General features: G+C 34.9%; 1 non-coding gene across 1 annotated transcript; it reads right to left on the reverse strand.

The window, feature by feature from the left end:
• Positions 1-277: 277 nt before the first annotated feature.
• Positions 278-381, reverse strand: LOC128287648 (small nucleolar RNA R71). Its single transcript, XR_008278347.1, has one exon. It is a non-coding gene; the product is annotated as a small nucleolar RNA R71 (small nucleolar RNA).
• Between the last annotated feature and the right edge of the window lie 9,759 nt (positions 382-10,140).

Below are 10,140 nucleotides of genomic sequence, written 5' to 3' on the forward strand. Positions count from 1 at the left end.
ACTGTTAATGCAAATAATTTTGATATCAAGCCGAACATAATTCAAATGGCGCAACAATATGTTTAGTTTGATGGTTTGCATGATGAAGATCTGATTTGTGACATTTTTAAGATTAATGGTGCTACTAATGATGTCATACGCTTACATTTGTTCCCATTCTTGTTGAGAAGCAAGGTAAAAACAGTGGTTAAATTCATTGTCATGAGGTTCTACCACTACTTGGGTGCAAATGACTAAATTTTTTTTATTAAAATATTTTTCATCGGCAAAAACAGCTAAGTTGAGAAACATCTCTTCTTTTGTTCAGTTTGATATTGAAACTCTTTACGATACATGGGAGAGATTTAAGGATTTATTGAGAAGTTGTCCTCACCATGGACTACCTTTATGGCTTCAAGTTCAAAATTTTTATAATGGTTTGAACCCTTCAACTAGATAGATGATTCATGCAGCAGCTGAAGGAACATTGAACAAAAAAACACCTAAGGCAGTTGAAGAATTTATTGAGGAGATGGCACTGAATAATTATCAGTGGAAAGTTATGAGAGTCAAACCTATTAAGGTAGCCAGAGCTTTTGATATTGATGTTGTTTCTATGTTGGCAGATCACGTTAAAACTCTTGGTTAGAAAATTGATGGTTTAAATTTTTCTAAGCAGGTGATTCCAGTCATGCAATGAGATGCGAACGAAGTTGGGATGATTAATTCAGAATATTCAAGTCTAGCATGGAGCATGAGCAAGTCGACTTTATGGGTAATAATTCTAGACCTCAAAATAACCCCTATAGCAATACTTATAATGCAAGATGGAGGAACCATCCAAATTTTCTTAAGGTGATCAAGGAAATCAAATGTCACAACCCCTTATTGGTTTTTAACAGTCTTATTAGCAAGAAAAGAAATCGAACCTTGAAGAGATGCTTGCTAAATTTATTCTGATTTCCAAAACTCGATTTCAAAACATTGAGACAGCCTTGAAAAATCAGCAAGTATCAATTCATGGACTTGAAAATCAAATTGGACAGCTTGTTAAACTTGTTTTGGAAAGACAGCAAGGTAGTTTACCTTGAGGAGTTACATTGAGGAATGGGAAAGTGTTGTCTAAGCCTGAAAAGAAGTTGAAACAAGAAGTTGATGAGAAAGATGATGGGGTGACAAAAACCTAAAAAATGTAAACACAGATGCTTAAAGTATATAAACCATCAATCCCATATCCAGCAAAGTTGAAGAAAGACATCATGGATGAACAATTTGGTAAATTTCTTGAACTTTTTTAAGCAATTACATATTAACTTACCTTTTGTTGAAGCTCTTTCGTAGAAGCCTACGTATGTAAAATTTTGAAAGGAGCTATTGAAAAATAAAAGAAAGTTAGAAGAGCTATCCACTGTGGAGCTCAATGAGGAGTGCTCAGTCGTCCTCCAAAATAAATTGTCCACTACGCTGAAAGATCCAGGAAATTTTACTATTCCTTATTTTATTAGTAGTTTAAACATTGAAACAGCATTGGCTGATTTGGTTGCTAGTATTAATTTAATGCCTTATAAAATGTTCAAGAAACTTGGTTTTGGGGAACCTAAACCCACTAGGATGAGTGTTAAATTAGTTGACAGATCTATTAAATATCCTACGGACATTATTGAAAATGTACTTTTGAATAAATTCATAAACCTTGTTGATTTTTTTATACTTGACATGGATGAGGATATTGAGGTGCACTTAGTTTTAAGTCGACCTATTTTAGCCACTGCTAGAGCTATTATTGATGTGGGTAATGGTAAACTTATGTTTAGGGTAGGTGATGATGAGATCATTTTTCAAATTTATGATGCCATGTGATTTTCTAGAGAGCAAGATGATTCGTGCTATTTTATCGATTCTATTGATCATGCTATTCAAAATTCATTGTAGGAAATTGTTCATAAGGACACATTGGAATTGTGTCTTGCTCAAGGAGAGGAGGTTGATGAAGATAATTCTGTGATAAGTGAAATGAAAACTGATTTGGATGGCAATACGTCTCCACTTAGACAAAAATATTTTGAGGCCATTGAGGTAAGTAAAGATTTGAAGAACCTCCCAAATTGGAATTGAAGCAATTGCCGAATCATTTGGAGTATGCATTCGTTGGAAATAATTCCACACTGCCAGTGATTATTGTTTCAGACTTAAAGCCAAATGAGAAGGATAAGTTATTTTAAGTGTTGAAGGAATACAAAAAAGCTATAGCCTAGAAAATTTCTAATATTAGAGGAATTAGTCCTTCTTTTTGCACCTACAAGATTTTAATGATAGATGAGTATAAGCCATGTGTGAAAGCTCAAAGGTGGTTAAAACCCAATATGAAGGAAGTTGTCAAGGTTGAAGTAACTAAAATTATAGATGCTCGAGTTATTTATCCTATTTCTGATAGTACTTAGGTGAGTCCTGTGCAACTCGTTCCTAAGGAAGGAGGCATGACTATCGTGGCTAATGAGAAGAGCGAGCTGATTCTAACAAGAATAGTCATGAGATTGAGAGTTTGTATTGACTATAGGAAGTTGAACAATGCTACAAGGAAAGACCATTTTCCTCTTCTGTTTGTGGATCAAATGTTGGAGAGATTATCTGGTTACATGTATTATTGCTTCCTAAGTAGATTTTCTAGCTACTTTCAAATCCTGATAGCTCCTGAGGATCAAGAAAAATAATGACATTTATATGTCCATATGGTACATTTTCTTATCGAAGAATGTCTTTTGGATTATGTAATGCTCCGGCCACTTTTTAGCATTGCATGTTAGCCATCTTTGATGAACTCATGGAAGACATCATAGATGTATTTATGGATGACTTCTCGATATTCGATAATTCTTTCCATTTATGCCTTCAGAATTTAAAACGTGTTCAAATGAGATTTGAGGAAATGAACCTTGAGCTTAATTGGGAAAAGTGTCACTTCATGGTTCAAGAAGGAATTGTTTTGTGCCATAAAATTTCTAGTAAATGGATCAAGGTCGATAGAGCAAAAATTGAAACTATCGAAAAATTACCCCCTAATTCAATTAAGGATATTAGAAGTTTCCTAGGACATGCTAGGTTTTGTAGGAGATTTATTAAAGATTTTTTTAAAATAGCTAAGCTTTTAACTAATTTTCTAGAAAAAGATGTGTCATTTAATTTCAGTCAGGAATGTTTAGAGGCGTTTACTGTTTTTAAGGAAAAATTAATTAATCCCCAATTATGGTTGCACCTGATGGAAATTTACCCTTTGAACTAATGTGTGATGTGAGTGATTTTCCAATAGGTGCAGTACTTGGACAATGATGAGACAAGCATTTTCAGTCGATTTATTATGCTAGCAAGAATTTAACAGATGTAAAAAAGAATTACACCACTACAGAAAAAGAATTGCTAAATGTGGTTTTTGCATTTTATAAATTTAGACCTTATTTAATATTGTCTAAAGTTGTTGTGTAAACTAACCACTACACTCTTTGCTACCTTCTTACTAAACCAGAGGCAAAACCTCGACTTATAAGGTGAATTTTATTGTTGCAGGAATTCGATTTTGAGATTAAAGATAAGAAAGGAGCTAAAAATCATACAGTAGGCCACCTCTCAAGGCTCAAGAATCCTTACCTTGAAAAGCTTAATGAAAGGGAGATAAATGACTAATTTCCTGAAGAATGACTATTTGCGGTAACTAATTCTGACGGCCCTAGCTTTGAAGATATTGCGAATCATTTGGTTGCTAGCATCTTACCAAAATGTTTGAATCATCATCAAAAGAAGCGATTCTTTGCTAATGTGAAAATCTATTTTTGGGAGGATCCTTTTCTTTTCTATGTGTGTGCAGATCAAATAATTCGAAAGTGTGTTACGGTACTGGAAGTGAATAAAATTTTGGACCATTGCCATTTAGGACTGACAAGAAGACATTACAATGGGATTAGAAAAATGCACCCACATTGTTTAAAGATGCTAACAAGTATGTTTTTCTTGTAATAGATGCCAAAAGATAGTTAATATTTCCAAATGTGATGAAATGCCTCAAACTTACATGCTTTCTTGTGAAAATTTTGACATTGGGGGTATTGATTTTATTAAGTTGTTTTCTAGTTCTTATGCCAATAAATACATACTTGTAGCACTAGATTATGTGTTAAAATGGGTTTGATGCTCAAGATTTACCAACTAATGATACTAGGATGGTAATTAGATTTCTTAAGACATTGTTCTCTCATTTTGGAACACCTCAAGCAATCATTAGCGAATGGAGTACACTTTTTTGTAACGGTAAATTTGATAACATCTTTAAGAAATATGGTGTACATCATAGAACAACTACCCCTTATCACCCTCAAAATAGTGGATAAGAGTGTTGAACCGAGAATTGAAATGCATTCTAGAGAATATCGCAGAGACAAATAAGAAAGGTTGGGCATTAAAATTAGATGATGCTTTATGGGCTTATAGGACTGCGTATAAAACACCCATAGGAACGTCTCCTTACAGACTTGTTTATGGGAAGGGTTGTCACATACCACTAGAATTTGAACATAAATCATTTTGGGAAATTAAATTTCTAAATTACGATCCTAAACTTGTAGGTGAAAAGAGACTATTGCAACTAGATGAGTTAGATGAACGGAAAGAAAATACTTAAGAGAGCTCAAGATTGTACAAAGAAGCAACAAAGAAATGCTACAGCGCTCATTTAAAGTAGCCCAAACAATTCACAATTGGGGATCGAGTGGCTTTATATAATTCAAGGCTCAAATTGTTTTTTGGAAAGCTGAAATCGAGATGGTCAAACCCATTTTTTGATAAAAACTATTTTTCCCTATGGTACAATAATGGTAACACATCCTGAATACGAAAAATTTAAGGTAAACAGTTATTGACATAAATATTGTCTTGGTGGTGATATTAATAACGAGTGACAGGAGCTCCAGCTCCAAGATCCAAATTAATTGTGAGCTTAGACTTTAAATAGATGCTTCTTGAGAGGCAATCCAAATGTTTAAATTTTTATTTTCCTTAATATTTTTGCATGTTGAGTATGTAAAAAAAAGGGCCACACAGCCTACGAGATGGCCGTATGGGACAGACAGCCAGAGCACATGGCTGTGTCCTAAGCTGTGTGGATATTGGAGCTAATTTTTCCAATTTTCCTTCAACACACATGAAAATAGAAAGTTACACGGGCTGGAGACATAACCGTGTGAGACACATAATCTGGAGTAATGGCTGTGTGTTTCACACAGCCTATCACATGGGCATGTGTAAGACCGTGTGCCCCACATGGCCTCACACACGGGCGTGGGAGAAGTGAAGGATGATCACACATGACTTGGTACATGGCCCTGTATGACACACAACCTGGACACATGGGCATGTCCAAGGCCATTTGGAAATTGGACATAGTTTTGTTCTTTTTCAAAGAATCACACGGGGTAAAATGACCCACACGGTCTAGAGACTTGGTCCTGTGTGGCACACGATCTTGACACACGAGCGTGTTCTAAGTCGTATGAGTCCTGGAACTTAATTTCTTTCAATTTTGAAATGGAATATGGCTTGAGTGGCCTTACACAAGCACGAGAAATGGTTGTGTGGCCCAGCACAAGCCATTACACAACTATGTCCTATATTTAACCCTAGAATTTTCATCCTTTTTTTTAGTTTCACTTTTTTTACGTACCCTAACTAGCCTTCGAAACCCTTCCTTTCCTACTTTCATTGCTGTCGATGTTTCCCACCCACCCCATCACCATTCCCCATCTTTTCGCACAATTACCACCGTACCAACCCCTTCCTTCAAACCTTGCACCTCCATTCCATGTGACCATTGTGCGAACTCCTCCCCTTTTCCCCTTTTTCCCTTTGTCTTCACCAGCCCCCCTTCGGTCTTCCACCACCAAGATCCCCTCCATTCACTAACCTTAACGCTTCTCCCCCTTCCCCTTTCATTCATTCGATTAAAGCTCACCCTCACACCTACAAGTGTCCATTGACCACTCTAACCTTTTCCCCCTTTCCCTCATTTTCCTTCATTCATCCACTACCTGTTGCAATTCTGCCTTCTTCCTCAATCAATCCTTCGCATCAACTTCACCAGCCATTTCACCTATATTCGCCAACCATTTTCGTACTGATAAATCTTGAAAAGAGTTATATTTCATTCCTTTAGACCTAGCTAATTGCTTGCCAGAATAGGGTTACGAATCATTACCAGAGTTTACAGATCAATTACAGAAAAATTCATATAATTTACTATTCATATCCAAAATCAATCATATTCTGCCTTAAATGGGCTCTCAAAACCCAAAATATACACTTAAAATAAGTCGGGACTAAGCCGGGAACTCATAAAATTTTACGAAATTTAAAAAGAAATTCTTAAGTGTAGAGGACACACAACCGTGTGCCAGGCTGTGTGGCTCACACGGCCAAGTGACATGCACATGTCCTAGACCTTCGATGTGAGGCATGCGGCCATGTTCCAACCTGTGTCCAAATTATGTTACATATTGACTTAAACATGGCCGAGCCTCACCCCTGTGTGTTAAGCTGTGTGAGCATACTGACTTGCATAATTAAGGTGCAGGGTTCACATAGCCAAGTCAGAAGCCCGTGTGCCGAGCTGTGTGACACACACGGCTAAGACACACGGCCATGTCTCTGCCTGTGTGAAAATACCTGAGCATTCTATTTTGAAATTTTAAGATGCAGGGGACACACGCCTTTGTTCTAGGTCGTGTGTCACACATGGCCAAGACATCTACCCGTGTGGAACAAAATAGGCCATTTCCAAGGCCACTTTTCTCACCTAAATTTGCTTTCATCCTACAACAACACTTGAATACATTCACCAACCAATTCAAGATATTAAAATCAAGCCAAAACTAATCTTATGTGTAATATATCATCACATGTATTTAAGTATTTAAAAACATACCTATTTGTATAACCGTATAAGTTTATAAAAATTCAATCTATCATACCAAGCACGTATATAGTAAACATGATATAACCTTCTACACATACATCAAACATGTCATCACTAGCCATTCCAATGGCTAGTTACTACCAACAATATACATGCCATCATTGGCCAATTTAACCTATACATGCCATTATACCAAAATAAGTTTGCTATTTATACGAAAACAAACTGAAGGATAGTGTGATGATGCTCCGACCAATTTCCAACCTTTACGAGTTTTCGAGCACTATAAAATAGAGGAAAATAAACAGAGTAAGCATATAATTCTTAGTAAGTTCGTATAACAAGAAATTAACTTACTAATCAATTTCATTTAAAATAAGCACTCATAGTACATCCAAATCAGTAATATCAATAGCCTAAACACACATAAATCTTCACCAAGCATGTTAGTTATGTAAATTCATATAAATACCAAGGAATATAGATAAGCTCATCAATATACCATTTCCTCATATATGTATCTATCACTTCAAGTATCAAATAAACAAATGAGTATCATATTCTTGTATTTCAAGTATTTGTTTTTATAATATTTCATCATGAATTCATATCATTTCATACAAAACTTTACCCCTTGAATCATTTAAAATATCGATGGATACATGGGCAGTACACTCAAAGTGTGCTATAGGGTAAGTCTATCAACTCATATTCAAGAGTGATTGTAAGAGCACATAAACGAGAAGCTTATTCGAGCTAAAACAGAAAGCTCACAAGATCCTTATTTGGGAAGCTCGTGCGAGCCTATAACAGGTAGCTCTGAAGAGCCATTAATCAGGAAGCTCCTGATAGCCATATATCAGGAAGTTCAAGTGAGCCATATCAGGAAGCTCCAGATAGCCATTATTCAGGAAGCTCACAAAGAGCCAATTAACGGGAAGCTCACGAAGAGCCATATAATGGAGAAACTCATAAGAGCTAAGGTGTGTCCACAACACATGTAGAATCACAACTTATCGGGACGCCCTGAAGAGCTATAACAGGAAGCTCACAAGAACCATTTAACAGGAAGCTCATGAGAGCTAATAACGGGATACTCTTTCGAGCTATGGTGTTTCTGCAACATATGCAAGACCTCAACCAATACAAAAGCCCAGTATCCAATCGAATTTCATGTATTCAAACGGGATTTATTATTTATCGAGCATTATCAGATTTATGAATTTATTTCCTAAACATACCAAATTCATAACTTAACATTCACACGTACAACATTTCACTCAAACGTGTAAATATACACAATTTAGTTACACAAACTTACCTCGACACTTGTTCGTACACAAGAATCTGCTAATCCACTACTTTTTATTTTCCTCGATCCAACTCCGTACTAGGTCTATTCGAATCTATACAAGTAAATTTGACTCAATTTAATACAATTCATATTCAATTCAACACAATTCACATTTTAGGAAAAAGTACCATTTTGCCCCTATACTTTTAATTAATTTTGATTTCGTCCCTAGGCTCGGAAAATGAAATTCATGCAATTTAATCCTTATAACAAGCCTAGCCAAATTTTTCATAGAACATTTACAGCCCATGTATTTTACAAAAATAAAAAATTTTTCATGAATTTTTCATCTTTTCAATTTAGTCCCTAAATCACAATTTCATGAAAATTTCCTTTACAAAAGTTGTTTATCTATCAACAATCTTTCATTTTCTACTATAAATTTCAAAATTTCAGCATACTCATCCATGGGAAAATTTTAATACTTTGATAACTATACAAATTGATCCCCAAAATAGCTAGATTAGGTTATTACAATCTCAAAAATATAAAAATTACTAAAAATGGGATAAGAATGCTTACCCAATTGAGCCAATTAAGCTTTCTTGAACTCTTTTCTCTCAGCTAGGGTTTCCATGTATTTTAATTTGGGGATTATGATGAAATAAGATGATATTAATTTATTATCATATTTAATTATTTCAATTTCCAATTTAGTCATTTTCTTTATTCAATTTTCCATGGATGATTCATCATAAATATCCACTAACTTCTCTTAATGGTCTATTTGTATTATAGGGACCTCAAATTTTGTATTCCATAGCTATTTGATCATTCTAAATACTAGAATTAAACTTTCACATTTTATGCAATTTAGTCCTTTTCCCCTAATTAAACATGAAATCGGTAAAATTTTCTTAATGAAATTTTCATATGAATTCTCTACCATAATGCAGACCATAATATTAAATTAATTTTTCTTTCAGACTTGGATTTATGGTCTTGGAACCACTATCCTAATTTCACTGAAAACGGGTTATTACACTTGTACTTGGGTACATTTAGTGGCATTTTAGGACATTTAATTAGTATTTTTATGATTTACATTAGGAGCTTGGACTATGTTTACATGTTAGATACTTTTAACTGCGTATGAAAGGGCTGTGTTTGGCAGTTTGGTAGGTACAGGATATGGAGAAAGAAATAAAGGAGTGAAGGATTGTCGAGGATAAAGGATGGACAATTTGCCACCTTGTATGCCATGGCAATTTTAGGAAGATGACCGAGTCAACATTCAGCATATACCAGTCTCATCCCAAATCTACTTCTACAAGAAAAATCTGCCTAAAAAAAGGAGAAGATATCATGGGTTGTTGGAGTTACCCTAGGAAGAAATGCTTATAAAAAGCCAAATGAGGAAACATTAAGTAGGGAGATCTAGAGGCAACAATAGAGGATAACGACTCTATAACAGCCCGATTTTGGGACTAGTCAGAATAGTGGTTTTGAAAACACTAACTCAAGGTCAGAGAAATTATTTTTAATATTATTTTATGTGTTATAGCATGTTTATATGAGTGCATGAAAATTTCGGTGAAATAATTTTAGCAATTGCATGCTCAATTGCGAAAAAAGACTAAATCGCATAAAGGACAAAAGTTTTATTTCATTACCTAAAGGTGTTAAATGGTAAGAGAATCATAATTAAGGGTTTTTAAAGGGAAAATAGACGCATTTTATAAAGGGTGGCTAGCCATAGAGATAAAGGAAATAGAAAAGTCAAAATTAGATGAAGTTGGTGACCTATTTTGTCTAGAAATAAGATTAAAAAAAAGACTTCATCTTTTCTGTAACATCCTGATTTTCGGGTTTTCGCGATTCTTGATATTTTAAGTAAATTTCTAAAATTTGG

Source organism: Gossypium arboreum, chromosome 13 (assembly GCF_025698485.1).
Source record: "Gossypium arboreum isolate Shixiya-1 chromosome 13, ASM2569848v2, whole genome shotgun sequence".
Lineage (NCBI taxonomy): Eukaryota > Viridiplantae > Streptophyta > Magnoliopsida > Malvales > Malvaceae > Gossypium > Gossypium arboreum.